Source organism: Rhineura floridana, chromosome 5, assembly GCF_030035675.1.
Source record: "Rhineura floridana isolate rRhiFlo1 chromosome 5, rRhiFlo1.hap2, whole genome shotgun sequence".
NCBI classification, from domain to species: domain Eukaryota; kingdom Metazoa; phylum Chordata; class Lepidosauria; order Squamata; family Rhineuridae; genus Rhineura; species Rhineura floridana.
In genome coordinates this window covers 79,992,541-80,016,028 of record NC_084484.1, presented here as the reverse complement: position 1 = coordinate 80,016,028, position 23,488 = coordinate 79,992,541, and the positions used below count along the sequence as shown (strand labels likewise).

At 40.9% G+C, this 23,488-nt stretch overlaps 1 long non-coding RNA gene and 1 pseudogene across 1 annotated transcript in view; one reads left to right on the top strand and one right to left on the bottom strand.

Annotated features, from left to right (window-relative positions):
• The window catches only part of LOC133385853 (uncharacterized), a 131,481-nt gene that overhangs the window by 102,379 nt on the left and 5,614 nt on the right, over positions 1-23,488 (top strand). The window lies entirely within an intron of this gene.
• LOC133386338 (5S ribosomal RNA) lies at positions 1,364-1,471 on the bottom strand (annotated as a pseudogene).

Below are 23,488 nucleotides of genomic sequence, written 5' to 3'. Positions count from 1 at the left end.
CCTACTAGGAGGAAGAGTGGGATATAAATCTAATAAATAAATAAAGTTGTTAATTTTTGCTTCATGGCTACTGGAATTGAAATGTAATCTGTGTTATAAGGAAATACTTCATAGTTTAGGAAGAATTCACTAATAGGCAAAAAAAAACACCTTGTGGTTTAAGACCTATAGCCAAAAAATATTTCTATCAAACTTTAAAAAGCAGGGTAATTGCACAGCTATAGTGAATGCATCAGGGGAGCAACAGACCTGAACTCCTCTCTGAGATATTGTACTACCCTGCAAATTTGTCAAAATGCAAACACAATTTGGGTTAGTCTTTCACAGTCCAATCCACTTCCTGTGTGGCTTGGAAGAATTTGGTAACATTCTTAAACTGCAAGGATGGGGTTTTTTTTTTGCCTATGAGTGAATTTCTCTACTTTTTAATATAGGAGGTAAGAATGCTGAGAATGCATTTGCATGCTTATTGAGATCAATGGGAGTTACTCCCCTGCAATCATGCTTAGGATAGGTGAAACTGACCACAGGGGATGGGGTGTGGAGGAAAAGGGAGGGGAGGAGGAATGGCAGAGGGGAGGAAGGGGATGAGAGCAGGTGAGAGGGGGAGGGAGGAGGAGGACAGATTTGAGCATTTGCATGCTGATTGAATTTAGTGGGATTTAGTCCTGTGCAATCATGCTTAGGATAGGTGAAACTGAAGTGGGGGAGGAGGAGGAGAGGGAGGGAGGGCTGAAGTGGTCAGGGAAGGAGGAGGTAGGAAAAGGAGGGGAGGGGAGGGGAGGAGGAGGGGAGAGGAGAGGGGAAGGAGAGAGGGGGAGTAGAGGGGGAGGAGGAGGGGAGGTAAAGGCAGGTCTGATCATTTGCATGCTTATTGAGTTCAATGGGATTTACTCCCATGCAATCATACTTAGAATAGGTAATACTGACCATAGAGGAGGAGGGGAGGGAGGGGACAGGAGAGGGAAGGTGGGTGAGGGGAAGTAGGGGAGGATTGTAAGGGGAGGGGGAGGGCAGGATCAAAAGGGAAGGGATGGAAGGGGATAGGAGGTAGGATGATGAGAGGGCAGGTTTGATCATTTGCATGCTTTTCAATGGGATTTACTCATGTACAATCATGCTTAGGATGCATGAAACTGACCTGGGGGAGGGGCAGGGGGAAGGGAGAGGGAAGCGGAGGAAGGGGAGAGGGAGGGGCAGGGGATTGGGTGGGTGGGCACTGGATAGAGGAAAAACCCCTTTCCAAAAGGAAAAAAATTGTGAGCAGTTGTTGTTATATGCCTTCAGGGCATATATATATATATATTCATAGAGTTTTCACGGTAAGAAGTATTCAGAGGTGGTTTACCATTGCCTTCCTCTAAGCCTACGGCACCTGGTATTCCCAGGCGGTCTCCCATCCAAGTACTAACCAGGCCTGACCCTACTTAGCTTCCGAGATCAGGCGTGTTCATGGTAGTAGGCCATAGGCTATTGTGAACAGTATCATTGTTTTTCAGGGTTTTCCCCACCTTTTTATTCTACAGTACTCTCCCACCCAAATTTAAACCCAAGCTGTCCCTGGTCACATCCGCACCAGACCTTTATGTCACTTTAGACAGTCATGGCTTCCCCCAAAGAATCCTGGGAAGTGTAGTTTGTGAAGGGTTCTGAGAGTTGCTAGGTGACACCCTATTCCCCTCACAGAGCTACACTCTCCAAAAGTAGGGGCTGACTGTTAAACCACTCTGGCCACTGGAGCTCTTGTCAGCGGAATAGGAGTCTCCTAACAACTCTCAGCACTCTTCACAAACTACACTTCCCAGGATTCTCTGGGAGAAGCTGTAACTGTCTAAAGTGAAATAAATATCTGGTGTGGGTGTGGCCCCATGATTAGCTGAGCCAAACAGCTGTGACTCTGGCTTTTAGAACACTGACGGTTCTTACTGAGCATGCCTGACGTTATAATAGACTTCAATGTTACATTTCTTAAATTAATTAAAAATCAGACATGCTTTTTTAACTTTTAAACTGCAGAAGATGAAGGTCAGAGTATGGGGCAAGGTCAGTAATAGGATTACTGGTACTCTGAACATGGCTGATTTTTAATTAATTTCAACAAGTTATGAGACTACTGACAGAAAAAAGTCCAACAGGTGTCTGGATTTTTTTATCTTGTTTTACACTTTGAACTCTTGATTCTCTCTAACTGTTTTGTGTATCGTCATGAAAATGTAGAGGGTTGTTAAGCAAGCATTTCTGAGTTCAGGACAGTTTTGTAAGGTTTTGTTTTGAAATGACCTTATGGGACGCATCAGAATGTCACCAGGGGTATTTTCAATTTAACACTGTGGAATGTGAAAAATCCATGCTGGCCATAGTATACAACCACTCTCGTGTATAAACAGTCTCATTTTGAAAGGCTGAATGTTCAGAAATACACTTCCTTCCTTCAAAGCACAATGTGAACATTTGTCAAAATGTCATGTTACATTGAATCCTGAGTTTAAGGTTAGATCTGTTCTTAAATCAGCACCAGTTGTGCCCTGTAGAATTATCTGTTTGCTGAAAAGATTTTGTTCCTGTGGTACCAGTGCATGCTTGATGATGAACAGCTTAACTTTGAATGGGAGACAAGTATTTTGTTACACATGGGGATATGGCTGTGGATACACACAGAGTGACACCATTGGCTGCAGATCCCTAACATATATCCACTACCACATATGTGTGCCAACTTGTGTTTCTTCTTCAAATGGTGTAGAGTTTAACATTGTGGCCATATGATGGATACATTAACTACACGTCTGTCATGTTTAATGGTAGGCAATCCTCAACCAATGACTTAAAAGCCTGTGCTTACTGGAGAAAGGCAATGAAAAATACTGATGAACAGCTGCTGGCTGTTGCGTTTGGGAGAAGTGAGGAAATCAAGGTGACACATTTGGGGAGGGACAGTCCATGCGGGGAAAACAGGAAAAGAGGAAGTGCTGTAGAGCAAGAACCCTTTGTGAGGGCAATCTACGTAGGAGAGATTATGTGGCTGAACTGAGCATCTTAAAAGATGTGTTTTTAAATTTTATTTTACCTCTTCAAAACTGATAGCAGTCATAACTGATAGCTCTTCCTTCAATAGGAGTTGGCATTTCTCAGAGGCCTGACAAAGCTGAAACTTCCCCCCTTCTTACTCTCAGCACAGACAGTATTTTAAAATCTGTCTGTCAGGTAAATTATGAGGTAATACTCCTCATCCTTTGAAAGGAGCAAGTTGCTTGCACTGCTAAATATGGGGATGGATCTAGACTAAGACGGCAGTCCTAACCCCACTTATCTGGGAGGAAACCCTATTGAATTAGTAGGACTTACTTCTGAGTAGTACTGAACAAAAACAACAAAAGGAATGGACCCTGACAATACCAAAAATGTGCAGCAAAATGAGTCGAGGGTAACCAACTGCAAAAAAGATGAGTGTATTAATAATAACAAAATGAACTTAATATAAAACAATATAACAAGAAAAGCTGAAAATAGGTTCAGCACTTTGGACAGCTCCTTGAAAGTTTGGACTAAAACCTGGAGCAGATTCAACTGCCCCAATGACATGGAGCCACTGCAGGATAGGATACTATATAGTGAACACATCGTTATTAAGATACATTACTCTGATCTCCGTAGAAGGAAGATCAGGATATGAATTACTTTAAATAAATAAGTATGCACAGGATTGCTGCCCCAGAGAAAGTAGAAAACCTGCACTAAATCACAGCAGAGAGCAGAAGTGTGACCAGGTGCTTGGCAGGGAGCTTAGAAGGAAAATCAGATCCAAAGATTTATAAGGCCACCAGTCATGCTCATATATGGGTGAGTGACAGGTACTATAAAGTAAAAAGGAAGCAGTTATATCTCAGTAGTTGAACTGACATCTTATCCATGGGCCAATACAAAATTGCAGAAGACAAAGCTGTGAGCGATATTCATAGGGCAAGGCAATAATTTTGTTCACAATAATTCTTGAAGTAGCATCCATAGTGCAGCAGAGTGTTTTATACTGGTTTCTGTCCACTTTCAGAGCAACATGGGTGGATAGTTTGTGTGGTTTATACTATAACAATAAATAGCTATGGAAACTTTTCTTGAAAGCTACCTTAGAGTGGAGGCTTGTTTTTCTGCGATATCTGTAGAAGAGAAGCAGCTTTGGTGGCCCTCAGGGACCTGCACAATGGAGCGCCTTCAGGCACAATTGCGGAGCCACAGATCACACTAGTGACACTTGGAAGAGCCACTGAAGGCTTTTCCTCATTTCTTTAGCTTCATCTTGGCTGTCAACTAGGCAGAGGTTTCTGCCAAGCTACCCAGAGGGTATGCTAAAAGGCATTGCTTAGCCTCAGAAAATCTTCCATTTGCTCCTTGAGGGGGAAAAAAGGTCTTGAACTGAAGGTCTCAGGGGGAAATTTCTTGAATTTTCTTTCCATCATCTGTAGCATTTGTTAGTTCTCATTGTAGCATACTTGTTAAGAGAACAAAAAAAGAAGGCACTGAGATGCATCCCTACTGCACTGCTTACACATTTTCCAACTCACTCCAACAAACAGGCTTCCCGATTCCCACCAAGAAACTGCTGGAGTTAAGTTATTATTGAAGACTGTCAGCCTGGGTGTTCTTTGGAGCTTGTCCGGTGAAGGCAAGTCAAGAACAGGACCTCAGACAGCAGGCACCCTATTGGATGAGCCATTCTCCTCTGTAGGCAGCTACAGAAAGATGTCTCCAAAGGGAGCTAGCCAGCAGCTTCCAGCATAGTGGGGCAATGCTGCTTCTGATAGCAATGTTGTTGCTGCTTGTCTGGATGGTGTAGAGAAGGACAGGGCAGTGGAGAAGGTGGGGCTCCACGGGTGCCCAGTGAAACCAATCTGGAGCTCCCACTGGTGCACACACACAGTCCTGCTCCTGCAACCACCCTGCCTCATCCTTGCCCGATCCAGGAAAGTGGCAGTGATGGCACTGTCAGGAGGGTGGCTCAGCAGCACTTCTCCACCATGCTGGCTGCTCCCAGAGCTAGTGACAAGAGAGAAATTTGTTCAGTTTGCATTTTAATTTGGAGCTATCTAATTTGCACATCCTGCAGCAATATGTGAACCAAAACACAGCTCTCCTTCACAATTCACACTACTCCAAATTTAGTTATGCGGTTCTCCAACCAACCAGTGTGTCCAAAACAGTATATATTCATGAAAATCATCATCATCTTCATCATCATCATCATCATCATTATCATTTATTTGTATGCCGCCTTTCCATAGCAAGTCATGCTCAAGGCGGCTCACAACATCAAAAACCTACATCATGCTAACAGTTGCAAAAACAAAAACAAAATATAAATAGTGAAACAATAGCCATAAACAAAGTGATGAAAACATCTCAGTAAATATACAATTCAGCAATCCCCACATCCCTTCACAATAATGTCTGACAACAAAAATACAAAGCCACAGCCCCAATAACAGCAAAAATGCATCTTCATAATTAAATGTGATACAGAAATGTGGCAAACTGAACTTAAGGCTGGAAAAAATGGGAAACTCAGAAAAAAACCAAACTGACTGATTCATCCATCCCTGACCAGGAGCTAGAGTCAACTGAAGCCTTATGAAGGCTGGCAAGACCTATCGAAAGTGCCATCTCCCAGGAGAAGCTGGTTGGCTGGTTAAAGGGCCCTCGCCTTATTTTGAAGTTTGACTTCTATGAGGCTGCGGAGACAGATATACTGCAAGGGATTCATCCTCTGTGTCAGAGGATGGTGGCAGGCCTGTACCCTCTAGCTGGGAGGGCCCCAAATAAGGTACTGATTGTTCTCCTCCCCCCACTAGCTCCTCACCCCACTAGCAGACTCCGCTGCCAGGCACTGCAAGGTCCCTGGGTTATGGGAGTGTATTTAGGCATGTTATCTTCACCACCGCACACACTTTCCAAATATGTAAAGTGCTTTCTATGTCCATCCTGCTTCTAGTATAAAAGAACTTAATGGAAGCCTTTAAAATCAGTTCTGCACATAACCCAGTCCTGAGTTCTATAGCTTAGATATGCTGCGGTATGTCACTAGAATGTGTGGAACTCAACTAGCTGTTGCAAATCTAGATAATTATTCCCTCTATTTCAGGATACATTCCCTCTATTTCAGCCTACTTCAGGCTGGAGTGCTCTTGTCTATGTGCCAAAATGGCTCCATCCATGTAGAAGATGGAGGTATCAGCAGGCTTGGGAAGATCCTAACATTTGCAGGTTGGGTGGTGGTGGAATGGATGGAATCCTGAACAACTGCACTCCACACTGCAACATTTTGTTGCAGGCTCCACTTGTGAGTAGATAATGTGGTATATTTTAGTCTCCTCAACAGTATTGGCTGGCAGGGTGAAGCAGGGTGGAGTGACGTTGCTCACCTGGCTTCCCAACATGGATGTCACTGCTGGTAACCAAGTGGGAGAGAGGGAGGAAGGAGGCAACAGGGAGGATAGTGCGGGCACATCAGCAGAGCCAATCTAAGGCTCCCGCCACTCTGCCTGCACTGTGCCAGCATCCTCACCACCTTGTTCCTCCTCCGCTCATTACCGGCAGTGACCTCTGTGTTGGGAAGCCAGTTGACCAACGCCACCCGCTCTGATTTGCCCCACTGTCTGCTTCACTTCCTCAGACAGGTACCAGTTTCATTGTGCTAAAAATTCTCTATATTGTGCAAGTCACATGCCTGCTAGATGTGGCTCTGACTTGCTCTGTGCTGTGAAAGATCTTTAGTGTAGATGAAGTTGCAGTTTTTGCTTCCAAAAAAGGGGGTAGGGAAGAATAATTCATAAGAAATGCATGAATACTGGCAGCCATGGACAGCATGGGTACACTGAACAACTTCTTGCCCCAGCTCTATTGTCATTAAATTCCAAGAATTTATGCAGCAGTAAGAAGGCTAATTTGCAACTGCTATGAGATTTGCCATTATTTATGCTCTCTTGGCAGTCTAAATATTACCATTAATAAGAATCACAGAGGGAATTATAATCACTTTGCAAAGATGGTATGTTCTCTGCTCGCTATTGCTATTCTTAGCAGGGTTCAATTTTATTAGGTTCCTGTGAAATTGTAATGCGAATTAATTCTCCTTCTTAAAGTAGTATATGATATAATGCTTGGGTCATTATACCTGTGGGCTATGACTACAACTGCTGTAAGCTCAACGACACTTTCCTACTGCTGGCTGCAGGAAGGGCTTGTTTAAGTAACAAAGAGAACTAACTTTCTGGTTGGAAGAAGCATCAGTCCTAACAATGGCAGATGTATCTGCAATTGTTCATGCTTTAGTAACTGGACTACTCTAATGTGTTCTACATAGGCCTGCCCTGGAAAAACATCCATGAACTTCAGCAGGTCCAAAATGCTGCCACCAGGTTATTGTCTGAGACTGGAGGGACAGATAATCTAATTTCAGTGGCATTCCATTTGCATTTTGTTTCATTATCTGTTTCCAGGCTCAGTTCAAGATGTTGGTTCTTTAATTTTATTCATCCCTAAACAAGTGGGGCTTGGGTACTTTAAGGTCTTCTGTCTCCTCTATGTTCCCCCCATGATTTTCATTCAACATCAGGAATCCAGTTTCACTGTCAACTGGTACCAAAATTGTGAAATGATTTCCCCAGGGAAGCCTACCTGGCCCCGTCCTTAAACATTGTTTTACTACTTGGCTAAAGCATAGCTTTTCCAGGAGGTCTTTTAGCTGGTGCTTATTGCTGCTTTCTCTGATGATGTAATGGGCTATACCACTTTTTTTTTTACTGAGTGCTTTTGTTATTTGCTGCAGTATTATTTTCCTTTACTGTTTTTGATGTTTCTGATTTTTTTAAAAAAATGCTACTGTTTTTGTTAGCTGCTTTGGTTTCTTCACAAAGAAAAGTGGAGCGCAATTTTGAAAAATAAATAAAAACAACACTGCAAAAAGGTAGCAATTTGTTAATAACAGCTCTGTCAGCTTTGTGGCTTGATTCAAAACGTTTGAAATGTCTCACTTTAGCATTTCAAAGTTTCACAGAAATAAAGTCACCAGAGATCTTTTTGAGTCTTTTAGTAACAATAGAGAATTGTGGTGCAATTCTATGCAACTTTACTCAGAAGGAAATCCAACTATCTTCAATAGGATTTACTCTCATGAAGGGATGGGAGAATTTAGCACTTTTGGTTTCTCTCTGTTTCTTATTTTTCTAGTGTTAAGTTCAATTCTCCACATTTCCACGTCAGTTTGATTTAAATAAATAAATAATCAGTTGAGTCTGAAAGATGTACCATTAACTTCTCAGATGCAATTTTAGATAGATGGGTTGGCATAGTTTCTATTCTTATTCATCAGCAGCTTTTATTGGGGGGGAGGCTACTCTGAGAAAGGAATAGAAACTGGAATTGCGCTACAGGGCTAGGGACCCACCTATTCCCCAATGTGGATTGCCAGACTATCCTGTTACCAAGGCTACCACTTCCACACACTTTCTCTTGCCTCTGCATTGGCACTGCGGTGGTGGCACTATGGTGGTGGTGAAACTATCCACGGTGCTAGTAGTGGCTGCTTTGAAGAGTCAGGACCCACTTACTTGATAAAGTCTCTTCTTTCATATAGATCTGCCCATGCATTCCATGCAGGACACACTCTTAACTGTGCCACAGTTGACTGAAATCTGATGCGTGGCAACATGAAACAGAGCCTTCTTGGAACTGGCCCCACATTTGTGGAATCTCTTCCTTCTCAGATGGCTGCCATTGACTCTTATACGTTTTCAGTGCCACCTGCAGACTAACTTAATTGCTTCAGCACTACTCCATTTTATTTGTTGTATACTTCCCCCCCCCCTTGAACATTCTTTTCAGGCAGCTTTTTTTGCACTGCTAATGCTGATTTTGAACTTGGTTGAGTCAGCATCACTTGGGACTGGCACACATTGGCCACTGATTGCTTCTTGAACAGGACTTTTGCCTTAACCATGATCTCGACTCGATTTTAATGTGTATTATGCAATTGATCTTAATGTAACCCACCCTGGGGTTGCTTCATCAATACAGGATAATTAAGAAATAGTTCAAATAAAATAACTTTAAAAATGCCTTGGGAAGAAATTACAGTTTAATAGCACCTTTCTTTCATCCTTGTATTGAAAACCCCCTTATAGTGTTATGAGTGTTAGCTGGATGAAATGGTGAAGGCCAAGTTTCTAACATGACCAAACAGCGCTGAGAGGCTGTATGCCAATGCTGTCAGACTTTTAACTTCATTGCTGATTAGTACAAATGTATCGTGCAGTGTTTGCCTTGCGGCGAGAATTGCAGGGAGAAAGAAAAAAGGCATTCAAAATGTTTTTTTATTGTCCCTATGCTAATGGTGTGTATGCAGCTGTGCCCATCTCAATCACATATTAGTGCCTAATCAAAAGGTATTGTATTCCATTTAGCTTAATTTCAGCTGCTGTGTGTTGTGCTGCCTGCCTTGTTCTAATTCATCATAGGATTAGATGACTCACTGGGCATGGAGACATCTTGGTATTCAGAATAATGCCTTTTCCTCTACTCATTTCTCATCCCCATACAAAACAGAGTGTCATTCACAATTAGCATTTTAACGTGATTAAAACCATACTGACACAAACAGCAATCTATGACATTCCTTTAACTTTAGGAAGAAAGACTATGTGGTCTACTGTGTGCTCCTATTACTATTTGTATTAACTCACAAGGATATATAGCACTCTACCAGCCAAGAAAAAACTCAGTGTTAATTTAAAGATATTTTACAATATGTGTGGGAAAGATAGCATTGTAATCATAACATTTACTCATATAGTAAAAGAAAAGGGGCCTAAAATGGGTGCCAGATTCTTCCATGGTGATATGAAATTAGAATTCATAGTTTTCTTCAACAGACACAGGACATAGCTACTGAAACAGCAGCTTTCGAGAAAGTACCTCATCAAAGACTCCTGTCCTGAGTAAGCTTAGCAGTCATGGAATAAGAGGCAAGATCCTCTTGTGGATCTTGTGGAAAAGTAACCAGTTAATAAACAAGACGCAGAGGGTAGGAATAAATGGACAAAGAAACAGGAAGCAGAGATAGGAATAAATGAACAGTGCTCCTAATGGACAGATGTAGAAAGTGGAGTTTCCTAAGTTTCCGTATTGGGACCTGTGCTTTTTAACTTGTTCATAAATAATCTGGGGTTAGGGGTGAACAGTGAAGTGGCCAGGTTTGCTGATGATATCAATTTTTTGGGGATGGTTAAAACTAAAAGGGATTGTGAAGAACTCCAAGAGGATCTCTCCAAACTGAGTGACTGGGCAGTAAAACGGCAAATGTAATTTCAGTCCTATATGAAGAAAGTTGTGAGGAGTGAGAGAAAGTATGTGTTTAATGGCAAATGTAATTCAGTGTACAGTAAACAGGTATAAACTGATGCACATTGGGGCAAAAAGATATTAATTTCACATATATTCTCATGGGGTCTGAATTGGTGGAGCCTGACCAGGAACAAGACCTTGGGATCATAGTCAATAGCTCAATGAAGATGTCAATTCCATGTAAAGGAGCTGTGAAAAAGGTGAATTCCAAGCTAGGAGTCATTAGGAAAGGTATTAAAACAAAACTGCCACTATTATAATGCCGTGTTAAAAAACTATAGTGTGACAGCACTTAGAGTACTGTGTACAGTTCTGGTTGCTTCACCTCAAAAAGGATATTGTACAGTTGAAAAAGGTTCAGGAAAAAAAAGAATTAACGAAAGCTAATACATGAATATGAGAATACATGAACATGAGAATATGAGAATTTAAATAATTCCAAAGGCACTTATATCACCAGTTATTTAGACAAGTACATATTTGTAAAAGTGCTCCTTTGGTGTTTTGGCCAGACACGTTTCGACAACTCGCCGTCTTTGGTGGCCAAGTGCATGACACTCAGGCTTTTAAACAAAAAATCATTTCAAACTAGAAACATTATATATCACAGTCTAAGGTGGAATGCCGCAAATCACCTTTAGAGTAAATTCTAGTGAATAATGAATAAATATTATAAAGAAGCCATGGGAGACACTGTAGAGTTGGGAAAGGTACAGAAAAGGGCAGCCAAAAGGACCAAGGGGAAGGAGCAACTGCCCTGTAAGGAAATATTACAACCCGTGGGGCTTTCTCATGAAGAGAAACGGCAAGTAAGAAGAGACATGACAGAAGAGTATCAAAGTATGCATGGTATGGAGAAAGTGGAGAGAGAAAAGTTTTTCTCTCACACACACAACACTAGAACTCGTGGATGTCCAATGAAACTGAATGTTGGAAGATGCAGGACAAAGACAAGAAAGAACTTCTTCACACAGTGCATAATTAAACTGTGGAATGCCCACAAGAAGCAGTGCTGGCTACCAACCTGGATGGCTTTCAAAGAGGATTAGACAAACTCATGGAGGATAAGGTTATCAACGGCTATTAGCCACGATGGCGATGTTTTACCTCCCCTCTTGGAGGCAGAATGCTGCTCAGTACCAGTTGCTGGGAATCACAAGTGGGGAGACTCTTGCACTCAGGTCCTGCCTGGGGGCTTCCCCCAGGCATCTGGTTAGCCACTGTGACAACAAGCTGTTGGATGAGATGGGCCTCTGGCATTACCATCAAATAATACAAGGCTCAAAAGGCTAAAATGTGCAATGTAGTCCAAAAGTTCTGAGGCTGCATTCATTTTTCACATTAATCTTCCAGAAATATTATAGCTGATGATTGCACAGTCATTCAAATAAGTGTTAATATTACACTAACTCCAGCACAGAGAAGTATTAGCCTCTCTCATATAATCTTTATACTGTGTGTGTGAGCATGCAGGTGAACAGGAAAATGCATACATCTTATGCCTCCTTAGAACTCAAATAGAAATTAAAATCTGATGTTTCATTTGTTTTTAAAAAATCTTCCTGCTCAAGCTGCATCTAAATCAACATTTGCCAAACAAGGCTATTACATCATTTCTATCTATTTTATTCATGTCTTACTTATCTCACCACCTACTACTTGCTAAAATTTACTTATAGGTGAAGTAAAGTGATCACAAACATATCCCCCTTTCATTTTGTGATAAGTTGAAGTACCCTTACTGCAAATGTTACCTGGAATAATTGTTAATCGTTTTCTGTTGTAATCTATGGTTAAAACATTACAGACTGGCGAACAATACCGGGAAACACATTTTTTTTTATTTTTCTGAATTGAAATTGTAGGTAGTGGCACCTCTTACAATCCATTCATTCTTATACCCATCCTTACACTATCTTACATTGATTATCACACAAAGAAATACATGAGCAGCCACCAGCACCATAGATAGGCATCCCCTTCAAATACCAAAAGGGCTTTCTCTGTTGTCTTAAAGATCAAGTCTTGATCTAATGGGCTTAAGTTATAGCAGGGCAGCAACTTTTTAATAGTAAGAACAGTTCAATAATAAAATGAGTTACCTAGAGCAGAGTTGAAGAACAGGATCTGCCCTGTGGGTCACATCCTGAGTTCCCCTCCCAGGTGGGTGGTGCCAGTTGCCGGTAAATCACCTGATATCACCATGATGACAAGTGAATCATTTTTCCTTTCCAGGAAATGTTGAACTCAAGCTGTGCTGCAAAGGAAAAATATTCCTTTGGAGGCATGGATTGGATTCAAACCCACATCTGCAAAGGAATTAAATGGGGCTTGAAGTCAGTGCCAATCAGCTGATTGGCAATGACTTCAAGCCCTGCTTTCAGCAAGATCAGCTGTACTGTGGAGTGTAGTCAATCCCAGTTGGGCTTGCATTTGGCACCAAATTTTGAGGGAAACCATGACTGTTAGATGGTATGATACTGCTTTAAAAGTACAGTGCAGGTGGGGCTATAAAATCATTCTCCCACATGTTAGCTGCATCATGGGCTGCATCAGACAATCCCAAAAATGTGTCCTTCCTTCAGGGTGACATCACTGCCTGTAGAAAGATGGAATTAAAGCTGCAGGGGGACTCCTCATTTCTATGGACATCAAGTACGAGGATCATCAAAGATGGTGGTTTAAGTTTTCAAGGCACACTTCAGCCCCTCTTATAGCTAGGGCTCAGATTTTGTGAAAATCTCTATGTCCAGTTTATCTGCATAGATTTTTTCCCCAATTACCATCTTGCTCTTTGATCTGGATGAGAAATGAATTATTTACCCATTCCACTGAAAATACAAATATATGCATTATTATACATATAGTATGTGCATTTACACTCCAGGTTTCCTAAAGTAACTACCACATAAACAGATACAAACGCCAGTGTATATAACTGTATAAAAACACTTATGTTTTAATGCTTATACAATTATGTTGCAGGAGTATAGTGCCACAAAGGGTTTGACTATTTTATGTGTATTAAGGTATATTATACCTATTTTTGTGTACAAGTTTGTATATAATTAGTTAGGCTTTTAAAAAAAATGACAATGCACAAGGAACTTGGACATAAATGGGCGCTCAGTGCAAGAAGCTATCCAATGCAGGCTAAGTTCAATTGGCTCAGAACCACCAAATTCAGTGCATGAATCCATTTAAAATGGATTCCTTCTCCATCCCTACTTGCAGCACTTCTGTGAGCCCCAGCACAAACAGTTTGGAATTGTCTTTCTTACTGTATCAGGTGTGAAAACACCAGGGGTAGCCCTGGACCCAGTGACAAACCAGGTAATAGCACTTCAGTATTCCATGTTTTATCATTTAACTTTTGAAAACCTTATTTTTAATTGCCTTTGTGTAGTTCCGTTTCACAACTTTTATGCACAGCTTTATCCTTGTCCTATAAAGACAACCAATGTGCATGCATGGATCTGATCACAATCACTTTCTCTCATACACCATTTGTTGAATGGGCACATTAATGTTGCAAATTTCCATGGGAATAGTACTAAAAAAGTATGTTAATGCAACACTCGCTGTGAGGGTCAGTGTCGCGAGCTTTATTAGTGAAAAGCAACTGTTTGTAATATTTTTATTTCAGCTGTTCATTGGACAGTTGGGTAGGTAGCCCATGAAAGGTGCCCCCTGAGCCCAGTACCACCACCCTGATCCAAGCACCCTAGAAAGTCATCTGGGTTGCCTGCCCCAAAATTTGACCCTGCGAAGCACCTTTGGACTTTATTAGGAAAAAACTCAAAAGCTTTTGGTGATTGCTAAATCTAGAAAATGTCTCAACCCATTTCTCTCTGTCTGTCTCTCTCTGTCACTCTCTCGTCTTGGATTTAGGACTTCAGGCGTGGGGTAGAAATCTTGTGTTAATTGAATTGAGTCTTTCCGGTGGATAGACAAACAAAATAGTTCCATTTGAGGCCATGAAAGTATCAGGGATTTTGTTAAAGTTCATCCTTACCAGCTGTCATCTTTCAATATGAAGTCACTTAACCTCTGCCAGTGTTGCTCGCTGCTTTTAGAGTGAATGATCCCAGACAGATGCCCTGGCAATGAATGTGCAAACCAAAACAAGAATATTTATCTTCAGCTACTGCAGCTCCATGTAATCCATCTTTCTCAGGTGCAGTTCCTCAGATGGTTTGGAGGGAATATTAATCTATGTTCCCCCAGCAATGTGATGTGTGATTCTTTTTCTGTGCGATGTCATAGGAGCTGAGAAAATGCAAACTATTATTCTATTGGAAACAGCAGCGGCAGCCAGATAACTCCAGTGACATTGCAATTACATAGCTGTGTAATCTTATGATTGACAGGAAAATAATGGTTACTAAAGGGCTGTTTGATTTTAAAAGAGAATTGTGTTTACTTAGATAAAGACTGTTTTCAGAGGCAGGGGCAATCAGAAGCCTTTCAGTTAGAAAATTTATTGAAAGATATTGTTTATTGCTATTATTCCATTGAACATTTCACTGAATGGCTGATGCCTTTAACAGATGGCATTTCGCCCCTTGTTATCTTGTTTTCATGCCTGGATATTTAATGTAGGTAGTGCCAGTGTGGCGTAGTGGTTAAAGTGTTGGACTACAATCTGGGAGACCAGGGTTCGAATCCCCACACAGCCATGAAGCTCACTGAGTGACCTTGGGCCAGTCACTGCCTCTCAGCCTCAGAGGAAGGCAATGGTAAACCTCCTCTGAATACCGCTTACCATGAAAACCCTATTCATAGGGTTGCCATAATTCGGAATTGACTTGAAGGCAGTCCATTTCCATTTCCATTTTTTCCAGTGCAGTGGATGTGTATGTGTGGGGGGGAGGATATCCATTAGCAGAGCTTGGAAAAGTTACTTTTTTAAACTACAACTCCTGTCAGCCGCAGCCAGCATGGCCACTGGATTGGGCTGATGGGAGGTGTAGTTCAAAAAAGTAACTTTTCCAAGCTCTGTCCATTAGCAGCAGCACAGATGATATTTTAGAAGGAAAAATCTTGTGATGCCAAGACTGAAAAAGTAGAAAGCAGAGCTTGGAAAAGTTACTTGTTTGAACTACAACTCCCATCAGCCCAATCCAGTGGCCATGCTGGCTGGGGCTGATGGGAGTTGTAGTTCAAAAAAGTAACTTTTCCAAGCTCTGGTAGAGAGTGGAGGAACTCACCTAGCTAGTCTCCAAAGTTTCATGGCTTGAAAGAGGGACATGGTCGCCACGTCCCAGCTGTTCTCATCCTACTTCTCTCTCTCATAACACTAGAACTTGGGATCATCCCGTGAAGCTAGATGGTGGGAGATGCAGGGCAGACAAAATGATGTCCTTTTTTCCTGTAGCACACACATTATTTTATTTGTTTTTAATTTCTATTGTTAACACAGTCCCAGAATGAGAAACAACTTTAAAACAATATTTCATTGAAATGCAACTTAATGTAACAGCAGATAATATATGAACACTGTAATGACATCAGCCAAATGAAGGGCACTTCTTTAGTCAAATGCTTGGCTGAATAGCCACAGTTTTATCTGGCACTGAAACTCCATCAGCGTGCTGCATAGTTAAACTGTGTAATTTGCTATTACAAGATTGTCTAAACCCCTTTTTAAATGGCTTTAACGGGGGATTAGACAAATTAATGAAGGATAAGATTATCAATGGCTACTAGCCATGATGCCTATCTTGCCTCCAATACCAGAGACACTCTGCTTCTGGATTCTGATTGCTGGGCAGGAGAGTGCTATTGCCTTCATGCGCTGCTTGCGGGCTTCCCATAGGCATCTAGCTGACCACTGTGGAAACAGGATACTGGATTAGATGGACCATTGCTCTTATCAGAAGGGCTGTTCTTATGTTCCTTTCAGTGTGTGAGCATGTCTGCTCCACTATTATATATTGCTATGGGTTTGGGGTTGAGATGGATGATTTCTATGAGTCCCCTTCCAGCCTCTGATTTAGAACCCTGCACCTGGAGGTGGACTCTGCAGTAGAGAAACCTGCTCCTTTTGTCAGATGAGTCTTTTTGTTAGTCTAATAGAGTTACAGGTGAACTAAAGGGTCTATCAAGTGCCCATTAACTAGGCCAGGGAGATGCCTAGGGAGATGTGGGTTAGGTTTTATTATTGTTGTTGAGTATTTTAATGTTTTAATGTATTTGTATGTTTTTATTTTGTATGTCGCCCAGAGTGGCTGGACAGCCAGCCAGATGGGCGACTAATAAATTTAATAAATAAATAAATAAATAAATAAATGCCATTGTTATTGAAACTCTTCAGGAGAGCCCCCACTCCTGTGGCCTAAGAGAGTCTTGTGTCTTTTAATTGAGTCTGAGGAAAGGCTGGGAACTGGAGGCAGGCAGAGAGGCTGGCTCCCTGAAGCATGGCTTTAGGGTGCCTCTTGTAAGCCTAATGGAAAAGCAAGCCTGCTGATACCTTGAACCCCTCCATCTTAAGCTCTGGTTGGAATGTGTGTAAATAAATAAATAAAATTTCAAAAAGACACCACAATCTCCACTAACCTCCTTTCAAGGAAACCAAACCCTGGGTAAGTGCAGGGATCCCTGGAAATGTCTCACCACTCTGAGATTGGGGTAGCGTGCAACAATATTATTGAAGACTCTTCAGTGCTTGCTGTATGCTGTATTTATTTATTTTGTAAAAGTCTTGTCTTCTACTAATTAAAAAAGGGTACTCCATACATATAGTGTATCAATAAGCTCCCCATGGACACAGCAGAGATTTCCACAATTGTGACAGCAATTTTTTAGATATTTGTTGTTGTTATGTGCCTTTAAGTCGATTATGACTTATGGCTGCCCTATGAATCAGCGACCTCCAACAACATCAGTCATGAACCACCCTGTTCAGATCTTGGAAGTGCTTTGCAGCCTAATCTTAAGTATAACATACTTGGAAGCCAATCCTACTAAGCACAATGGGACTTATTGTCAAGAAAGTCTGCATAGGTTTTTGGGTTGAGGTCTTTACAACAATTTCTATAACAATACTACAGGTTGTTGTTGTTATGTGCCTTCAGTTCGATTACAACTTATGGCGACCCTATGAATCAGTGACCTCCAAGAGCATCTGTCATGTACCACCCTGTTCAGATCTTGTAAGTTCAGGTCTGTGGCTTCCTTTATGGAATCAATCCATCTCTTGTTTGGCCTTCCTCTTTTTCAACTCCCTTCTGTTTCCCCCCAGCATTATTGTCTTTTCTAGTGAATCATGTCTTCTCATGATGTTTCCCAAGTATGATAACCTCAGTTTCATCATTTTAGCTTCTAGTGACAGTTCTGGTTTAATTTGTTCTAACACCCAATTATTTGTCTTTTTTGCAGTCCATGGTATGCACAAAGCTCTCCTCCAACACCACATTTCAAATGAGTTGATTTTTCTCTTATCTGCTTTTTTCACTGTCCAACGTTCACATCCATACATAGAGATCAGGAATCCCATGGTCTGAATGATCCTGACTTTAGTGTTCACTGATACATCTTTGCATTTGAGGACCTTTTCTAGTTCTCTCATTTCTGTCATCCCCAGTCCTAGCCGCATTTTGATTTCTTTTCCATTTTGGTTAATGCCTGTGCCGAGGTATTGACAATCCTTGACAAGTTCAATGTCCTCATTGTCGACTTCAAAGTTACATAAAACTTCTGTTGTCATTACTTTAGTCTTTTTGATGTTCAGCTGTAGTGCTGCTTTTGTGCTTTCCTCTCTAACTTTCATCACCATTTTAAATTATTACTGGTTTCTGCTAGTAGTATGGTATCATCTGCGTATCTTAAATTATTGATATTTCTCCCTCCAATTTTCACATCTCCTTCATCTTGATCCAGTCCCACTTTCCGTATGATATGTTCTGCATATGGATTAAACAAATAGGGTGATAAAATACACACCTGTCTCACACCCTTTCCTATGGGGAACCAATCAGTTTCTCCATATTCTGTCCTTACAGCAGCCTCTTATCCAGAGCATAGGTTGTGCATCAGGACAATCAGTTGCTATGGCACCCCCATTTCTTTTAAAGCATTCCATAGTTTGATCTACACAGTCAAAGGCTTTGCAGTAATCTATACAGCACAGGGTGATTTTCTTCTGAAATTCCTTGCTCCATTCCATTATCCAACATATGTTTGCGATATGATCTCTGGTGCTTCTTCCCTTTCTAAATCCAGCTTGGACATCTGGCATTTCTTGCTCCGTATATGGTAAGAGCCTTTGTTGTAGAATCTTGAGCATTACTTTACTTGCATGGGATATTAAGGCAATAGGTCGATAATTACTGCATTCCCTGGGATCCTCTTTCTTTGGAATTGGGATATATATTGAACGCTTCCAGTCTGTGGGCCATTATTTAGTTTTCCATATTTGTTGAGAAATTTTTGTCAAAATTTGGACAGATGCAGTCTCAGTAACATGTAGCAACTCTATTGGTATGCCATCTGTTCCTGGTGATTTGTTTCTTCTTTAAGAGCAGCTTTCACCTCACATTCTAAAATTTCTGGTTCTTTATCATACAGTTCCTCCGTGAATGAATCTGTCATCCTGGCATCTCTTTTATAGAGTTCTTCAGTGTATTGCTTCCATCTTCCTTTTATTTCATCTTGGTCAGTCAGTGTGTTCCCCTGTTGATTATTCAAATCCTTACTCTTGGTTTAAATTTCCCTTTCATTTCTCTAATCTTTAGGAATAGGGCTCTTGTTCTACCCTTTTTGTTTCCTCTTCTATTTCTATACAATAACTATTGTAATAGTTTTCTTTGTCTCTACGTACTAGTCTCTGTATTGTTGCATTTAGGGTTCTGACCGTGTTTCTATCTCCTTTTGCTTTTGCTTTCCTGCTCTCTTTAACCATTTTAAGAGCTTCTTCAGTCATCCATTGAAGTCTTTCTCTCTTTTTAACGAGAGGTATTGTCTTTTTGCATTCTTCCCTGATAATGTCTCTGACTTCACTCCATAGTTCTTCTGGTTCTCTGTGAACTAAGTTTAAAGCCTCAAACCTGTTCCTTATTCGATCTTTTCGGTTGCTCGAAAAATGTGTTTGCCAGAAACAAATTATTGGCTTCACAGAATTCAATAAGTCTTTCTCCTGCTTCATTTCTGTCTCTTAAGCCCCATTTCCCCACAATTCCTAATTCTTCTCTGTTCCCTACTTTTGCATCCCAGTCCCCCATGATTATTATCACATCTTGTTTTGGTGTGTGATCAATTTCCTCCTGTACTTCTGTGTAAAATCTCTCCAATTCTTCTCTGTTTGCCGTTGAAGCATAGACTTGGATGATGGTTATGTTAATAGGTTTCCCGTTTAATCTCATTAATATCACTCACTCAGACCTTGCATTGCAGCTCCTAACTGCTTTTGTTACATCACTTCTCACTATTAAAGCAACCCAATTTCTTCTTAATTTCTCATTTCCTGCATAAAATATTTTGTAGTTGTCCCATTCCCGTCCATTTTAATTCACTAACGCGACATATTGTAATGTTGATACATTCTATTTCTTGCTTGACAATTTCTAACTTTCCCTGGTTCATGCTTCTCACATTCCATATTTTGTGCATCATACAACTTCGGGGTCTCCTTTCGCATCTGTGCACATCAGCCTCTGGGCTTCCTTTCGGCTTTGACCCAGCTGCGTCATTAGTCACAGCGCTACTCGTACATGTCCTTTGTTCTTCCCCAGTAGCTCGGTGAGTGCCTTCTGACTTGGGGGTCTCATCTTCCAGTACTATCTCGTGTTGCATTTTGGATACTGTGTTCATAGGGTTTTCGTGGTAAGAAGTATTCAGAGGTGGTTTACCATTGCCTTCCTCTGAGTTTGGATGCATCTTAATCTTGTGTCTCAGCTTTGATCATTCCGCCTTGCATTCCCCTGCTAGGAGTCTAGCCTCTTGGTCTAGACTCCTGACGGCATTGCTCTCAGCTTCTTCAACACTCTCAAACTCCCTCACCATGTTAAGGTGTGCATCCTAAAGGGGGGATATTACAGATATTTCAGATATTACATTGCTGGAAATCGCAAGCAGGAAATTATGTCTGTGGAGGACTTGGTTGCCTGTTCAAAGGAATATTTGAGAAGATCTAATATGTGATCTGTTTGCCTGGAATGGACAGGTGTATTTTTCAAATGTTATCATAGTATAGTTATATAGAGGTGGACTTATCAATCTCCTGGTTTGTGTCAGTTCCTCATGTTTTCTTTCTTTCTTGTTTCCACATTAATCTGTGAATATATATATGAATCCTTGTAAAATTTGTATTTCAATAGAATATGTTCAGAAACGCATATGTTGAGATAAAATATGTGTTTAAATTTATGTTTTGTCTCAATGTATGCATTTCTGAACATTCATTCCTAAAATATGCATTTTGTATGCATTTTCATGCACTTTTTGAGACTGGCACGGTTTCACAAAATTCAGAGAAGTGCAAAATCTGCGGGATAATTCTGTTTTCATGTGTATTAGTTTTGGAGGTGTGAATTAGTTTGGATCACTTGAAAATGTGGACCAGATGATATTCTCTTCCATCCCTAAAGTAGACAGTTTCAAGCATGCTGTGGAAGGGAGTGCAAGTTACATATTTATGAGTTTTACCTCATACATAGTCATCCTCCTCCTTAGAGAGGGGATTAACCAATCCAGTACTTCTTGCTTCAGTAGGTTACTATTTTCAATAGCCATCCATTAGGGGGAAAGAATGAATTAACTTTTCTTCTGATGTAAGTTCTTAAGCCTTTCTACTCCATTTATTCTGCCCTTAGGATACTATTTATAAGGCATCTTCCCTGTGATATACACTCTGTAAAGTACACTCACAGATCACATCTGAGTCTCAATGTCCCATAAAGAATACCATCCATAACACTCTCATCTGTGAATGTAACATTAGTTTGATACTGGCTTTTATATGCTAGTTCTCCACAAGCCATTTTATTCTTGCTATATATATTTATTAGCACATTTTGACATTGCTTAGAAAGCATTTTAAACACACTAACAAAATTATGTCTCTTACATCTCTTGTACTTCTGTTTTCTTGAGAGTTAAAGAGGGCCAAAATCTATTTGAAAACATTTGAATAAAAGGTTTAGGAAGTCACTTTGAAGAAGAACAATCAACCTGAAACAGGATACTGGAAACTGATAGCATTACTATCAGTAATATCAACTGATGATATTATAGCATTAAGTGCATTGAATGTTCTTATACAAAGAAGACCATTTACCTATAATTGTTCTGCCTTTTTTAAAAGGCTACAGCAAAACATAAATAATATTGGCCAAAATCTTACACATATTGTGAAAATTAAACAAAAAGGGTTGCATCCAATGGTATCGCTCCACTGATGCAAAGCTTCCAACCCTTCAGAGAATATCACCCACAACATAAGTGACACTGGTGTTGGGAGGCCAGGTGCACACCGCCACCCCTCTCCTCTGGTTGCTCCTGTAAAAGACACAACGCACACAAAAAGGGATGAGGAGAGAGGAGAAAAAAGGAAACTCAGGACACTTATTACACAGTTCTCCTACTGATCAGCTGAAATGGAAAGGCTTCTCAGGCATTAGCTGTCTCTGGTCTACAGTAGCTAATCCTACAATAGATTCTACAATAGCACTACACATTCTTTGTTTTTGTTTTTGCTATAACAGAGTAATGTGGCTACTCTTCTGAAATGTAAAGCAGGAACTCCCAGTAACATGAATGTTAAAGAGCCCAATCCTGTGATAATCTAAGTTAGGGGTTGCCAGTGTGGTGCCCATGGGCAAAATGACATCCCTTCAGGGTTTTTTCTGGTGCTCATGAAACCTCTAAGTCCCTCCCCACTACCCACTTAGTCATGAGGTGGTGAGGGTAGTTATCTTTTTTCCTTTTAAAAGTACATAGAGGTGAAGGAGAAAGTTGGAAGAGTGACACTGTTTCCCACTTCTTCTTTCAGCTCTATGTGCTTTTCAAGGCTCAGATTCTACTAGATCTGATTTCAAGAACATAAGGAGAGCCTGCTTGATCAGGCCAGTAGCCCATCTAGTCCAGCATCCTATTCCCACAGTGGCCAACTAGATGCCCATGGGAAGCCCACAAGCAGGACCTGAGTTCAAGAGCTCTCCTGTGGTTTCCAGCAGCTGGTATGTAGAAGCATACTGCCTTCCAAATACTTTTACCAGATACCTTTGGAAAATGAAGTTTGTGCACACCCTCACACTCTCTTTTGTTGGGGGCGCTGATTTGGGGGAGGGAGAGAGGGTGGCACCCATCGCACTCACTCAAATATCCAAATGTTTCCACATGCCTTAGAAGGTTGGCAACGCCAGTTCTGAGCATGTGCAATCACCCCAAAATATGTGATAAAGTCTTCCTGGAGCAATGTAACACCTTTCTGGGACATTCCAGAAAAGCACAATAGTATTGACAAATTGATTCATACAAACTCTGGACGTTTGGTTACCCTCAAAAACAAAATGACCTTGCTACAACGCCTGCAGTTTCGAGAGAAAGAGGTGGCCAATGTATACTGTGCAAAGCATTAATTAATATTAATCTGGCTGTGTAGATGAACGTAAGTGATGCCGTGTGCTGTCATAACACTTTCTCTCTTGAGTTTCACTTTAATCCTCAAGCAATAATGTCTGACATGGTATTTGCTTTATTCAGCGAAACTTTACATGGAGTTCAACAGGCTGAAGGGCGTTTTTCCATAATGCACACATCTTTTTTCTTCTCTGCTTCATTTTATCATTAGACTAGGAAGTTGGTCCTTTGTGCTATTAGTCCTTTCTAGAACCCTAAAGTATGCTGAGGAGTCCCATTTCCTTGCTTCTTTTAATTTTCTTGCTTCTTGAGGATCCCAGAGTGCAGGACATGGAATAATAGGCTCAAGTTACAGGAAGCCAGATCTCGACTGAACATCAGGAAAAATTTCCTAACCGTAAGAGCGGTATGACAATGAAACCGATTACCTAGGAAGGTGGTAAGTTCTCCAACACTGGAGACATTCAAGAGGCAGCTGGACAGCTATCTGTTGGGTATACTTTAACTTTGATTCCAG